Genomic DNA, 15,764 nt, shown 5'->3' with positions numbered 1-15,764 from the left:
TTGAATCCAAAGATATAGTGATCAGAAAATCAGAGTTTGTGGCAAAGACTCAATTCATTTGGGCCTGATCAATTGAACCGTTTTGACGTTTATTGTATACAAACAGACAGACAAGCAAAGTATATTACTTAATGTTTGACGTGTGAGGTCCTCTTTTATTGCTACGTGTCACCTCAGATAAGGATGATGAGCCGTAAAACATTGGGGTGGTCGGCTTGTATATCAATACAAGGATGGAGGCTTTTGATTTTAAGGGTGCATAACAAGCGTTTAATTATAAGTGATTTGGTAAATAGGTACTATACTATGGTTCAATCTGTATTACTCGACAGAAACTGAGGATTGAAACCGCAGTTTTAAAGGATTAAATTGAAAACATCTCAGGCATAAAATGTCCTTTTCTATCCTTTCATTTAAATCCAGTCTCTCTCTCGAGAATACATTACTTTTCATGTTGGAGCACTTTAATTGATTAAATCACATGCTAAGTATATTACAAAGTATATTCATATATGATAATCACGGAGCAATTGACTTTAACTCTTATAGTCATCATATCTAAAATCCGTGCTAATCGCAGTTATTGGTTTCTATTTCACTTTAGATGCAATTCTTTTCCAATAACTTTCTATTTGTTTTATGCAGATGCATTTTTAAACCAATATCTAAACGTTTAACCAACCTAAACAGTTTAAACTTATGGCATGAAATTAATTTTAATCCAAATCCTAAGGAAACCAGCCAAGTCTGAATCAATTTAGCCAAAATCAACTAAAATCCATACTATAAAAGCCTTAATCAATCTAAACCGGATAAAATAAGCGTCAATCAACCATAACTGGACTAAAATAATCCAAATCAACAGAAACTAAACTAATAAGCTCATTTTAAATTAAAAAATCATAATCATCTGTAATCAACCAAATCAGTTATGATTAACAAAAATCAGCTGTAATCAACCAAATCATTTCTAATCAACTAAAATCAGTTCTAATCGAACAAAAATCTGTTTTAAACTCACCAGACTGGTTTCAGCAGTATCTTCGGGAGATTGCTGGGGACCAAGCTACGAAATCTGCACCATAGTTTATAATATATATGAAGATTTTAAGGGCCTGTGGCCCTCCTTGCAATGATGACAATGCATAAGTCACAAGGATACCCCTTAAACCTGGTCAATTATGAATTATAGGTCAATGTTAAAAATTATGAAAACTAAGATTTTCATTGTAGTTTCTCTACAATCTGATCAACCAAAATCAGTTCTAATCAACTATAATCAGACCTAACCAACCAAGTTAGTTCAAATCAACCAAAATCACGTATAATCAACCAAAATTAGTCTAATTATCCAAAATCAGGCTTAATGAAACGAAATTAGTCCTAAGCAACCCAAGTCAGTTCTAATCAACCAAAATCTGTTCTAAACAATCAAAATCAGTTTAAATCAACCAAAATCAGTTCTAATCTACCAAAATTAATCCTAATCAACCACAAGCATTCCCAATCAACCCACCCAGTATAAAATGTTACCCTTTTCACCCCGGACTAACCAGAATTAGAAGCATTCGGTTTCTTCTATTTGAAATCAAACGTAATTTGGTCCATAACAACAATCTTTTAATTTACGGATTTGTATTTAAGAAAAAAGGATAAAAAAATTATGTTTGATGGGTAAAATTATTATCAAAAGCCACAGCTTTCTAGAATATAGACAGAACCTTTAAATCCACGTGCATTGCATCCCCAAACCCGAAATATGCCCGGTTTTAGTTAGTTTAGTTAGTTATGTTATCCTCTATATTATTTGATAAGTTTAATACTATTATTATTGTTTTAAACTTTACAGAAATGAAACTGTATTGAAAAGTCAATGGATAATATTGAATACATATCAATAACAATATTTTATATTCAATGTGAACTCTTTTCTGAAAAAAATAAAGGAAGAAAAATCCAATTAAAATTTATTTTTAATTTACAGTTTCTTTAAACAGAATAGAATTTTAGTGATACTGTAAACAGAATAGAATTTTAATATTACTGTAAACAGAATAGTTTTAGTGTAACTTTAAGTTTAAACAGGATAGTTTTAGTGTTACTGTAAGTTTAAACAGAATAGAATTTTAATGTTACTTTAAACAGAATATAATTTTATTATTACTTTAATCAGAATAGTATTAGTGTTACTTTAAACAGAATAGAATTTTAGTGTTACTTTAAACAGGATAGTTTCAGCGTTACTTTAAGTTTAAGCAGAAAAGAAGTTTAGTGTTACTTTAAACAGAATACAATTTTATTATTATTTTAACAGAATAGAATTTTAGTATTAATTTAAATTGAATAGAATTTTAGTATTACTTTAATCAGAATAGTTTTATTGTTACTTTAAACAGAATAGAATTTTAGTATTACTTTAAACAGAATAGTTTTAGTATTTCTTTAAACAGAATAGAATTTAAGTGTTTTTAAACAGAAGAGTTTTAGTGTTACTTTAAACAAATGAAATTATATAACCACGTCAAACTAGAGTAAATCAAATATTCTAGATGTTCTTTTGTAGAACTGTTGAGAAGAACAAACAATTTTGAATTTCTAATCTGTGACAGATAATTTTGTTTTTATCATACTATGTCGCTGTGAGGAAAACTGTGGGAGCTACGAGGTCACACAGGCTTACCAGTATTGTCTCATGAGTTTGAAATTCTCTTCAGTATTGTCTCATGAGTTTGAAATTCTCTTCAGTATTGTCTCATGACTTTGAAATTCTCATCAGTATTGTCTCATGAGTTTGAAATTCTCTTCAGTATTGTCTCATGAGTTTGAAATTCTCTCCAGTATTGTCTCATGAGTTTGAAATTCTCTTCAGTATTGTCTCATGAGTTTGAAATTCTCTTCAGTATTGTCTCATGAGTTTGAAATTCTCTTCAGTATTGTCTCATGAGTTTGAAATTCTCTCCAGTATTGTCTCATGAGTTTGAAATTCTCTCCAGTATTGTCTCATGAGTTTGAAATTCTCTTTCTAACTAGATCATTGTGATTTATAATAGATGTGTTTATTGATTTGATAATTGATATTCAGATTGTAGAAGAGAAACAATCTCAGAATTTTCCGACATAGAATATTTTAATTCTGATGATATGTTTTGTCAGGGATATTTCATATTGGTTGATAAAATATAAACAATAGTTTTGCTTCCATTATTTACAAATCAAAACTATCTACCTATCTACCTATCTACCTATCTACCTATCTACCTATCTACCTATCTACCTATCTACCTATCTACCTATCTACCTATCTACCTATCTACCTATCTCTATATCTACCTATCTACCTATCTACCTCTCTCTATATCTATCCATCTAAACATATATTCATATATTTATCTATTTATTTATATTCTCAATATTAAAATATTTATGCATATCTGCCAAGTAAACAGTATACAATATACATCCACATGTTTATGTAACTATTATTTATACTTTATGTAGATGGGAGCAAGACATGTCTATTATCTAAGTTCATTCTTTTCATTTTTCATTCTTAAACCAGGTTTTTACTTTTAAAATTATGTTGTTCAGTGTTCAAGTGTACTGTCTGTACGATGAAGTCATCGTTGTACAATGTACATACAGGAACTGAATTTTTTTCCTCAATCACAATCTTTTGATCCCCATATCTTTGCAACATGGTGCAGTTAACATTTGATATTTCAAACATAGATTCAAAATATCAAAGGTCTTTGACATCGAGTTGCAAAGATATAAGGATTAGAAAATTAGAGTTTGTGGCAAAAACTTGGTAACATATTACCTTGTAAGTTGTACCGTGTTTTACATGGTGCTACGTCACTAGCGCTATGGTCAAGTGCTTGATGACTACTTACACTTAACACATCATGTACTCTACGGCCACGTTAAACTAAGGTAAATTGCACGTGAGATTTAAATCTTTCATGTTTTCAATCATAATTATTTTTATTTAGAGCTAGCTGTACATAAGAAGAAGAAAAATGTATAAATTTCTAAGATGTAACCGGATAGATTTACTTCTCTCATACTCGTGCCTAAAACAAAACTAGAGAAACTACGAGGTTACAAAGTCGGATCAGTAATTTGGTTTGCAGCGTTGCACAAATCTATTGAACAAATCGGAAATAACTTCACACAGAATAGGTCTGAAGCTAAGTTTATATCACAACCGTTTGATATCTGTTTGTGTTAAAATGTTTATCCTATCCAATGGTTATATATTAGTAAGTGAACCGACTAGATTTATACTCAAGCTATTTCCTCCTTTCTCTATAGCAGAGCATTAGGAGTTCATTAAAATAAAAATTAGTCCAATAAAACTTTGAACAAGGCCTTCAAGATCAAACAAACCATTTTAAAGATTGCATTATAAGGAAAAACTTAAAAGCTTTTTGTTTTTATCAATGAAAAGTTTTTGACATTTTTCGAAATCTGGGGTGATGTGTTTTCTTTATATCTATATATATATGTAAAGAAGTTGTAATCTATGTTTGTCTATTTGTATGTCACATCATAACTCATGAACTTCTCGACCGATTTGCCTCAAATTTTGATTGGGGAACTCGGCAGAGTCATAGGAATGTTTTTATATTGGTTTTGAGATTCTAGGGTGAGTGGGTCCACTGTTCAAGGGGAAAATAGCTAAAATCCTATTTTACGACCAAGCGCGGGTAAACTGCTGGAGTAACATGAGTACCCTAGGCAACCCTGGGATCTCAAGCTCTATTAATACCTATAAATTAGTAATCTCTGTGTGTCTGTTTAAGTGTATGTCCGATCTTAACTTATGAACCCGGAGAAAGGTAAGAACCCCTTGACAGGTAAGAACCCTTTGACCGATTTCCCTCAAATTTTGATTAGGTAACTAATCAATTATGGGAATATTTTCAGATTTATGTAAGCTGACTTTTATTGGAAAAAAATTGGATATAAAAGCTGCAAAGTGTTTTTGGCTTTAGATTTAATTAAAGAGTCATTGAATCAATTCTAAAAGTTAGTATTTCAGTTCATTTGAAATCCAATAGGTCATGTTTGCTGGGCAAAAAATGCCATGGAAAGAATTTGTTTCTTTAAAATTTAAAACTTAAGTTTGATAAATGTTCAATTTTTGTTGTCAAAAATTAATGTTTCTGTTCAAATTTTAACTACAATGTTAGAAAGATAAATCTTGTGAAAAACCTAATGAATATAAAATAAACACCAATTTATTCTGCAGAGAGGATTCATGGTTTAAAATTTTAATATGTCCGCTGATTTATGGTATTATTTAATATCCAAGGAAGACTGCAGTTGTATATTTTGACAGGTTGATGAGATTTATTTCGTCCCTTTACTTCAACCCATGTTTAAATAATTCACGCTCCATTGGAGTTACAACTTTGTACTTTCATTTCCATTTTTCTGTCCATTCTTATTTCTTATTTTAAGTTTCTCTTTGACCGGCTTTATTCTTGTCTGCTTTGTCTTATCCCTTCATTCTTTTTCTAGTTTTGGAGCTTGGTATTCTGTTTCCAGATTGTTAACTTGGTATTCTGTTTCTAGTTTGGTAGCTTAGTATTCTGTTTCCAGTTTGTTAGCTTAGTATTCTGTTTCTAGTTTGGTAGCCTTGTATTCTGTTTCCAGTTTGTTAGCTTGGTATTCTGTTTCTAGTTTGGTAGCTTTGTATTCTGTTTCCAGTTTGTTAGCTTGGTATTCTGTTTCTAGTTTGGTAACCTGGTATTCTGTTTCCAATTTGGGAGCTTGGCATTCTGTTTCCAGTTTTGGAACTTGGTTTCTGTTTCCAGTTTGTTAACTTGGTATTCTGTTTCCAGTTTGTAAACTTGGTATTCTGTTTCCAGTTTGTTAACTTGGTATTCTGTTTCCAGTTTGGGAGCTTGGTATTCTGTTTCAAGTTTGGTAGCCTGGTATTCTGTTTCTAGTTTGGTAGCCTGATATTCTGTTTCTAGTTTGGCAGCCTGGTATTCTGTTTCTAGTTTGGTAGCCTGGAATTCTGTTTCTAGTTTGGAAGCCTAGTATTCTGTTTCTAGTTTGGTAGCCTGGTATTCTGTTTCTAGTTTGGTAGCCTGGTATTCTGTTTCTAGTTTGGTAGCTTGGTATTTTGTTTCTAGTTGGGTAGCCTGCTATTCTGTTTATAGTTTGGTAGCCTGGTATTCTGTTTCTAGTTTGGTAGCCTGGTATTCTGTTTTAGTTTGGTAGCCTGGTATTCTGTTTCTAGCTTGGTAACCTGGTATTCTGTTTCTAGTTTGGTAGACTAGTATTCTGTTTTAAGTTTGGTAGCCTGGTATTCTGTTTCTAGTTTGGTAGCCTGGTATTCTGTTTCTAGTTTGCTAGCCTGGTATTCTGTTTATAGTTTGGAAGCCTGGTATTCTGTTTCTAGTTTGGTACCCTGGTATTCTGTTTCTAGCTTGGTAGCCTGGTATTCTGTTTCTAGTTTGGTAACCTGGTATTCTGTTTATAGTTTGGTAGCCTGGTATTCTGTTTCTAGTTTGGTAGCCTGGTATTCTGTTTATAGTTTGGTACCCTGGTATTCTGTTCCTAGCTTGGTACCCTGCTATTTCTGTTTCTAGTTTGGTAACCTGGTATTCTGTTTATAGTTTGGTAGCCTGGTATTCTGTTTCTAGCTTGGAACCCTGGTATTCTGTTCCTAGCATCATCATCCTTTTTCACCTTTTCCTGATCATTTCCTCTTTTCTATTTTATCTTTTATTCTTTATCCTTTTCTTATATTGTCTCGTTATCATTCTTTCCTTCCATTATTGTTTTCTTTTATAATAATTTTCCTCTCCTTTTTTCCTTTTTTTCCAATTCTTTGATCTTTATCTTCCTATTTTCCTCTTCTTTATATATTTTCTCTTATACCTTCTCATTATCTTTATTCTGTTTTCCTCTTCTCTAATTATTTTCTCTTCTTCCTTCTCATAATCTTTATTCTGTTTTCTTCTCTCTTTTGCATATTCCTTATTCCATTAAGTTTTCTTCTTTTTTCTTTCTCTTTGTTAATATTTTCTCATTCCTCTCGTTTTTATTCTACCTTCTTAATCCTCAATTTTCTTTTCCTTATTTGTTTACTATTTACAACCTATTAGCGTATTTTTCGGGTATTTCCCCATTTCCCATTCCCACAGTTCTACCCTGATAATTAAACAATAGAGAAGGAATCTAGAATCTAATTTTGTAAGTTTGTAGCGCTAAATGTATACTTGTAGACCTAGCTGTTGTGAGGATAGAATTGTAATTGAGAGTTCTGCACATTGGATTTACACTTTACAGTATTGAACTGGGTTTATGTAGACATTAACTTAATTCAATTAATAAATACATTTTAGAACACTTTTCAATTATTCATGCTGGATAGAGCTAGACTTTACTATTAATAACCAGGAGTTGGACAATTATCTGGTTCCAATAAAGAAGGAGGAAAATGGTAAGTAATTGAGACTTTGCCACAAATTTTGATTTTCTAATCACTATATTTTGCAACCCGATTTCGCAGACCTTTTAATATTTCAAAATTTGAATTCTGTTTGATCAAAAAGTTTAAAATGTCTAAGGTGAACACCATCAGGTTGCAAAGATAAAGCAATTGAAAAATTTGAGTTTGAGCAAATCTCTGCAGTTTCTTTAAATTGAAAGAGTGATATGAAGGAACTTCTGAAATTTTGAAAATAAATGTAAAAAATAAAAATAAAAAACACTGTAAAATAAGTAAAATATGTTCGTTTATCTGACTAAAAATTGATCATAATCGTTATAATTCGTAGTTATGGATCGTTAAACACACCTAAATTAACGGTCCATTTAAGATTTATCTAAAAACCCATGCTAGATTATTTTTTAGAAGCTCCAAAAATAAGAATCTTGAGTTACTTTTTTCATTTTCCAAAACTTTTTGCAGATACGCCAAAGCTAAAAACTGGAATTCTGGTATCTAAATATATATAAAGAAAATCAGAATTATTTTGAACCAAATGTTTCCATGAAACCTGAAGGGTTCGCATATAAATGAAAGACTAAACCATGGTCGGAGTTTTGCTCCAGGATTCCCCGGTGGAAAACCTCCGATAAGACCGGAGCTTCAACACTGTGAATAGATAAACAAAACAATACATGCACACGGTCTACAGGTTTCATCTTATTCATCTTTTCTGGTTAAAATATGTTCCATATCTCCTGTTAGAACAGAACCAGATCTCCTGGATAGAATAGGTTTCAGATCTTCTGTTTAGAACAGTTTCCAGATCTTCTATTTAGAACAGGTTTCATGGATATCCTAGTTAGAACAGGTTCCAGATCTCCTGGTTAGAACAGGTTCCAGATCTCCTGGTAAGACCAAGTTCCAGATCTCCTGGTTAGACCAGGTTCCAGATCCCCTGGTTAGAAAAGGTTCCAGATCTCCTGTTTAGAACAGGTTTCAGATCTCCTGAAAACAGGTTCCAGATCTCCTGGTTAGAACAAGGTCCAGATCTTCTGGTTAGACCAGGTTCCAGATCTCCTGATTAGAAAAGGTTCCATATATCCTGGTTATAGCAGGTTACAGATCTCCTGATTAGAACAGGTTCCAGATCTCCTGGTTAGAACAGGTTCCAGATCTCCTATTTAGAAGAAGTTCCAGATCTCCTGGTTAGACCATGTTCAAGATCTCCTGGTTAGAAAAGGTTCCGTACCTCCTGGTTATAACAGTTTACAGATCTCCTGGTTAGAACAGGTTCCAGATCTCCTGGTTAGACCATGTTTCAGATCTCCTGGTTAGAACAGATTCTGCAGATATCCTGGTAAGAACAGGTTCCAGATCTCCTGGTTAGATCAAGTTCAAGATAATCTGGTTAGAACAGGTTCCATATCTCCTGGTTAAAATAGGTTCCAGATCTCCTGGTTAAAATAGGTTCCTGATGTCCTGGTTATTCAGGTTCCAAATCTCCTAGTTAGATCGGGTTTCAAATCTCCTAGTAATATCAGGTTACACATATCCAAATTATAACAGATAAAAGAGCTCCCTGTGATCTTTGGTTCAAAATAAATTATTTATATCATTTAATCCAGTTTAAAATATTGATAGATTGTATTGTTCATTTTCAACGTAAGTTTCTTTAGTTCAAAATCAATTATTTATATCATTTAATCCAGTTTAAAATATTGATAGAATGTGTTGTTCATTTAAAACGTAAATTCCTTTTTTCTTTGTTATAATATTTTAAAGAATTATTTTTAAAAGTATTATGCTCACATGGATACTTTACAATCTGTTCATCCAGATAATCCAAGCTACTAGAATCGTGTTGGGTTAAAATATCAGGCGTGTATATGTACAATACAATAGATATTACATTAATATAAAGTGTGTACAGCTTTCAGTAAATATCAGGCGTAAACAGTACGGTTACGGGTTAAGTTAATTGATCCGTGTGCAATGTACAAGCATACTAAGACGTGTGATGTCTGTTTATTAACACTAAATAAAGAATTTGAAACACATAAATTCTGGAAGACGAATGAATACATTAAAGAGATTAAGTTTAGTGTGAAGAGAAAATAGTTGAGGTCTATAGGAGTGAGAATATTTCAAGGATGAATTTACAGAGATGAGGAGATCAGAGAATGCATTTATTTCAACTTTTTCCATCTCTTTCTCTCTTCATCAGACTAAACTCAAATATTTTAAACACACAGACAGATTATATTTAACTTCAAAGTAATTTAGAAAACAAATTAACTAGATTTAAACAAACGAGAACAGAAAAAAGGGTCAATCATGTGACTTTGTGATATTTCTCTGTTAAGGCTAGGATCAGTAAAAAACTCCAAACCAAAGCGATGATAAACATAAAGAAGTTAAGGATATAGAGAAAAGTTTGAAAATGAACAAATAGAGTTGAGGGGAAGACTAAACAGGAAAGGACGGGGAAGACTAAACAGGAAAGGACAGGAAGACTAAACAGGAAAGGACAGAAAGACTAAACAGGAAAGGACAGAAAGACTAAACAGGAAAGGACAGGAAAACTAAACAGGAAAGGACAAGAAGAATAACAGGAAAGGACAGAAAGACTAAACAGGAAAGGACAGGAAGACTAAACAGGAAAGGAAAGGAAGACTAAACAGGAAAGGACAGGAAGACTAAACAGGAAAGGACAGGAAGACTAAACAGGAAAGGACAGGAAGACTAAACAGGAAAGGACAGGAAGACTAAACAGGAAAGGACAGAAAGACTAAACAGGAAAGGACAGGAAGACTGAACAGAAAGGACAGGAAGATAGAACAGAAAGGACAGGAAGATTGAACAGAAAGAACAGGAAGATTGAACAGAAAGAACAGGAAGATTGAACAGAAAGGAAAGAAGGATTAAAAGAAAAGGACAGAAACATTAAACAAGCAAGGACAGGAAGACTGAAAATAAAGGAGAGGAAGATTAAACAGAAAAGAACAGAAACACTAAACAAGAAATAATAGGAAGACTAGGAAAGGACAGAAAGACAAAAAAGGAAAGAACAGGAAGACTGAGCAGAAAGGACAGGAAAACCGAACATGAAATGTTCAGGAAGGAATGAAATGCATCTTCTTCTATTTCCCAGTTTATAATTTATGAATTATGAATATTTAAAAAGAATTCGACGAATATATGATTTCTAAAGAATGGCAGAATTATCTGTGTATGCCTACGCTACCAGGCCCTACAAACTCTAGAATAAGACAAACTCTAGAATAGGACAAACTCTAGAATAGGACAAACTCAAGAATAGGACAAACTCTAGAATAGGACAAACTCAAGAATAGGACAAACTCTAGAATAGGACAAACTCTAGAATAGGACAAACTCAAGAATAGGACAAACTCTAGAATAGGACAAACTCAAGAATAGGACAAACTCAAGAATAGGACAAACTCTAGAATAGTACAAACTCAAGAATAGGACTGAATATTCAGTTTGGATTAAAAGTTGTAATCGTTTTCAACTTTGTGCAAATAAACACTTTTAACACAAAATTCTTTGTTTTCCATTTTCCATAAGTTTAGTTTAGTTAGGTTGCAAGATTGAATATTTTAGACTCAGTTGATTCTCAGCTCAAGCTGATACACTGGAGAAGATTATATTTAACCTGCAAATACAGTTTGTGCAAATACTAAACTACAGGGTGTCCCAATAACCTGGGAATTAAGAGAAACAACTTGAATATCGTCTTTGATTTTAGATAATTGATAAATGACATAAAGTGGATCAAAAAAGATTTAAAGTCTTATGAGCTTTTCAAAATGTGGTCTATCTTCTTTGTATCTTTAAGATTGACCGAGAAATAAAACATGTTAACAGTTTTGTTGATTTTTAATAATCTGGAATCTGGATAAATTTCCTAATATCTCCATCAATTTTGAAAGTGAAAAAATGGTAACCCACATTTTGGAAATCTCGAGACTAGCAGTTTTTGGTGGTAAATGTTTTGACTGTTTTACTACAAAATAATGTTTACAATATAATCCCCGTATGGAACAAAGGCAATATAGTATACTAGCCTTAGAGGGCGCTTCGCGCCCATCTTCTAAATTAGTTGTGAACATGTTCTCTTTGTGTACATCGTAAAACAAAACAAAAATAATTCGCGGATTTTTACAAAAAATTTCGCGGATTTTCAAAATATTTAAAAATTTAATGACGATCGAATTTTGATGGAGACAAATATTTGAAATTTTGATTTTTCATATACCTTCCCTGGGGTTCCTAGATGTCCCACAAAAAATTTGGGCCCGATCGGTTCAGCCGTTTTGACGTTTATTGGATACAAACAAACAAACAGACAAACGACAAACAAGCCAAATTTATATATAGATACAGGGTAAACCAAAAGAAATCTGTCAATTTGTCGTCCGATGCTTATATTTTGTATAAAACTGCGTCAAATTTTCACAAATTTCTCTGTTAACTGTAGCAAACCAAAATTGTTTAAAAACTATTTTACATTGATCTGATTTTTTTTTTCATCGGTTTTCTGAGATCCAAGGCGAAAACGTACGAATATATACAAATGCTCTCTCTCTGTCTTGTCATGTGCGTAACTCATTTGGGCTTCTGTCTCAGATTTGTTGTGTACGAAAAACCCCTAAATCTTGAAAATACATCTAGTGTTCTATCTGTATTGTTATTAATCTACGGAGAGGTTGTAGTAGTTGGCTCTGCCTTGATAATTTTTCCATGGCAGCAAATGTGGTCACTGGACAATACTTTGATGAAATAATTCTAAATAATTTTAAAATCAAATTATATATTTATTATTGGGCCATTTTCTCTGCAATAAAGATTTGAATATGAATTTTAAGAATTATTGATTGCTAAAAGTCAACAGCTTTCGAATACTCATCAAATGGAAGCATCGGACCACAAAAAATTACAAAACAGACAACTTTTAAAATTCCAATCTGCATGCTTAAGTACACATTTTCTAGTCATTTCAAAAGTGTTTAAGACTAAAAAAAAACCTTCGTTTCCGTTTTTGGAGTCACCCTAGATGAAAGGATTGTTTATAAAGGAACGTTTCCAGGATTATACTGGAAATTTTTTCATCTACAGATAGATAGATATTCACTACTGAACACTGGAAGCTATCTAGTACCTACAGTGGGACCCAGATAAATGTGGAATAAAAAATTGAAATCAAAGCAACCTTTGTGTAGTTGATCTTGTTTTATAGCAAATAGTTTTACCAGTATAAGTATGAAAATTAGTTTCTAAGTGAAATGTGTATACTAAACAATTGCAGTGTTTCATTGGAGTCTTTAAAATCATAACTTGAGTCAAAAAGTCGTCTTTCCAATTCACAGTTCTATGGATCCCACTGCATGTATGTGGAAATAAATAATATCTGATAGAAGAAAGAGATCGAGGATAAGATCGGCAGACTGAGAACTGTTTAATATTATGAGTTTACGATCTCACTATTTCTAGATATTTCAAAAATATGAATTCATTTTTATCCTCTCTCCAGACGAACTTTATTACTCATTACATATATATTTCCTATATATAAAGTATTAATCTCTGTTTCTTTGCTTGTAGTTCGATCAAAACTCATGAAACCCTTGAAAAATTTCCCTGAAATGTTGATTGTTGAGCTCGTATACATCACGGGTTCTCTAACCTTGTTTTAAACATTTAAAGGTGTTTAAGGTAATTTTGTTAAGTCAGAGAAGGTTTATCAAGACTAGGACAATTTATTTACAAAGGAAAGACTCTAAAATAAAGGAAAAACTCTAGAAAAGGACAAACTCAAGAATAGAACAAACTCTAGAAGAGGACAAACTCAATAATAGGACAAACTCAACAATAGGACAAACTTTAGATTAGGACAAACTCAAGAATAGGACAAACTCTAGAATAGGACAAACTCTAGAATATGACAGACTTTAGAATAGGACAAACTCTAGAATAGGACAAACTCAGGAATAGGACAAACTTTAGATTAGGACAAACTCTAGAATAGCACAAACTCAAGAATAGGACAAACTCTAGAATAGGACAAACCCTAGAATAGGACTAATTCTAGACCTGAACAAACTCTAGAATAGGACAAACTCTAGAATAGGAAAAACTCAAGAATATGACAAACTTTACATTAGGACAAACTCAAGAATAGGACAAACTCTAGAATAGTACAAACTCAAGAATAGGACAAACTCTAGAATAGGACAAACTCTATAATAGGACTAATTCTAGACCTGAACAAACTCTAGAATAGGACAAACTCAAGAATTTGACAAACTCAAGAAAAGGACAAACTTTAGATTAGAACAAACTTAAGAATAGGACAATCTCTATATTAGGACAAACTCAAGAATAGTACAAACTTAAGATTAGGACAAACTCTAGAATAGGACAAACTAAAGAATTTGACAAACTCTAGACTAGGAAAAACTCAAGAATAGGACAAACTTTACATTAGGACAAACTCAAGAATAGGACAAACTCTAGAATAGTACAAACTCTAGAATAGGACAAACTCAAGAATAGGACAAACTCTAGAATAGTACAAACTCAAGAATAGGACAAACTCAAGAATAGGAAAAACTTTAGATTAGGACAAACTCAAGAATTGGAAAAACTCTAGAATGGGACAAACTCTAGAATAGGACAAACTCTAGAATAAGACAAACTCTAGAATAGGACAAACTCTAGAATAGGACTAATTCTAGACCTGGACAAACTCTAGAATAGGACACACTCAAGAATTTGACAAACTCAAGAAAAGGACAAACTTTAGATTAGGACAAACTCAAGAACAGGACAATCTCTATATTAGGACAAACTCAAGACTAGTACAAACTCAAGATTAGGACAAACTCTAGAATAGGACAAACTAAAGATTAGGACAAACTCAAGAATAGTACAAACTCAAGATAAGGACAAACTCTAGAATAGAACAAACTCTAGAATAGGACAAACTAAAGAATTGGACAAACTCTAGAATAGGACAAACTCAAGAATAGGACAAACTTTACATTAGGACAAACTCAAGAATAGGACAAACTCTAGAATAGTACAAACTCAAGAATGGGACAAACTCTAGAATAGGAAAAATTCAAGAATATGATAATGAGATAAACTCTTCGGTTTAAAGGAATACCAAAAACACATCCCAAGACTATAGAAAAAACTTAAATAACAGGACAAAGTCTTGTTTAGAAAAATTATGAAAGTTTGGAGGTTGTGGCGCGGGCGTTACATTTTTAAAAGTTGAAAGTGGTTAATTGGTTGTAAATTGGAAAGATTTTAGTCTTTTGTTCAGATTTATAGTAAATTAAACCTTTTGTTACTTAAACTGAAATAAGTTTTTAAATGTGTTTTTTCTTCTTCACGTTTAAACAGTTGATTACGATCGACTGCATATGGTCTACTTTGAAGATTGTAAAGTAATATACAAAAATATGATTTTTGCTTTAATTTTTAATCTTTTTGCACATTTTTAAGCATACACTAAAAGATATTTTATCTCTCTGTACATGCATATCTATGTAGGTTGCATTCCTGTAGATAAATGTTGTATGTTGAAGGTCTTAAAAAGTGTAATTCAGAAAAGAATGAATTTGAATATGAAAAATTGCTGAAAAACTGATTGAAAATGAATATTGAAAATTACTTATTTGAAGAAAAGATAGATGATTGCGCAGAATGAAAATCTTCTTGAGTTCCTTCAAAATATTTTTGTTGTTTCTGTTTAATCTTTGTGACAATTTCGTTACAAGATGTTAACCTGCTCATCCAACCAAAAATAAAATCTTTTGCCATTCGCACTCTACAATTCACACACATTTACACTTCTAGTTGGGTTCAGGGATTTATAGTGGGTTTAGGGATATTTGGGGGTTTAGGGATGTATAGTGGGTTCAGTTATATATATATAGTGGGTTCAGGGATATATGGTTAGTTCAGAGATATAAAGCATAAGTTCAGGGATATATGGTTGGTTCAGGGATATTTTGGGGGGGGGGGGATATATATTGGGTTCAGGGATATATAGTGAGTTAAGAGATATATGGTGGGTTTAAGAATATATGGTGGGTGCATGGATATATGGTGGGTGCATGGATATATGGTGGGGTCAGGGATACATGGTGGGTTAAGGGATATATAGTGTGTTCAGGTATATTTAGTGGGTTCAGAGATATAAAGCATGGGTTCAGGGATATATGGTGGGTTCAAGGATTATAGTTGGTTCAGGGATACATAGTTGGTTCAGGGATATATA

The sequence above is a fragment of the Eurytemora carolleeae genome, unplaced genomic scaffold, assembly GCF_000591075.1.
Source record: "Eurytemora carolleeae unplaced genomic scaffold, Eaff_2.0 scaffold328, whole genome shotgun sequence".
In the NCBI taxonomy this organism is placed as follows: domain Eukaryota; kingdom Metazoa; phylum Arthropoda; class Copepoda; order Calanoida; family Temoridae; genus Eurytemora; species Eurytemora carolleeae.
This window is presented reverse-complemented; position numbering follows the sequence as displayed.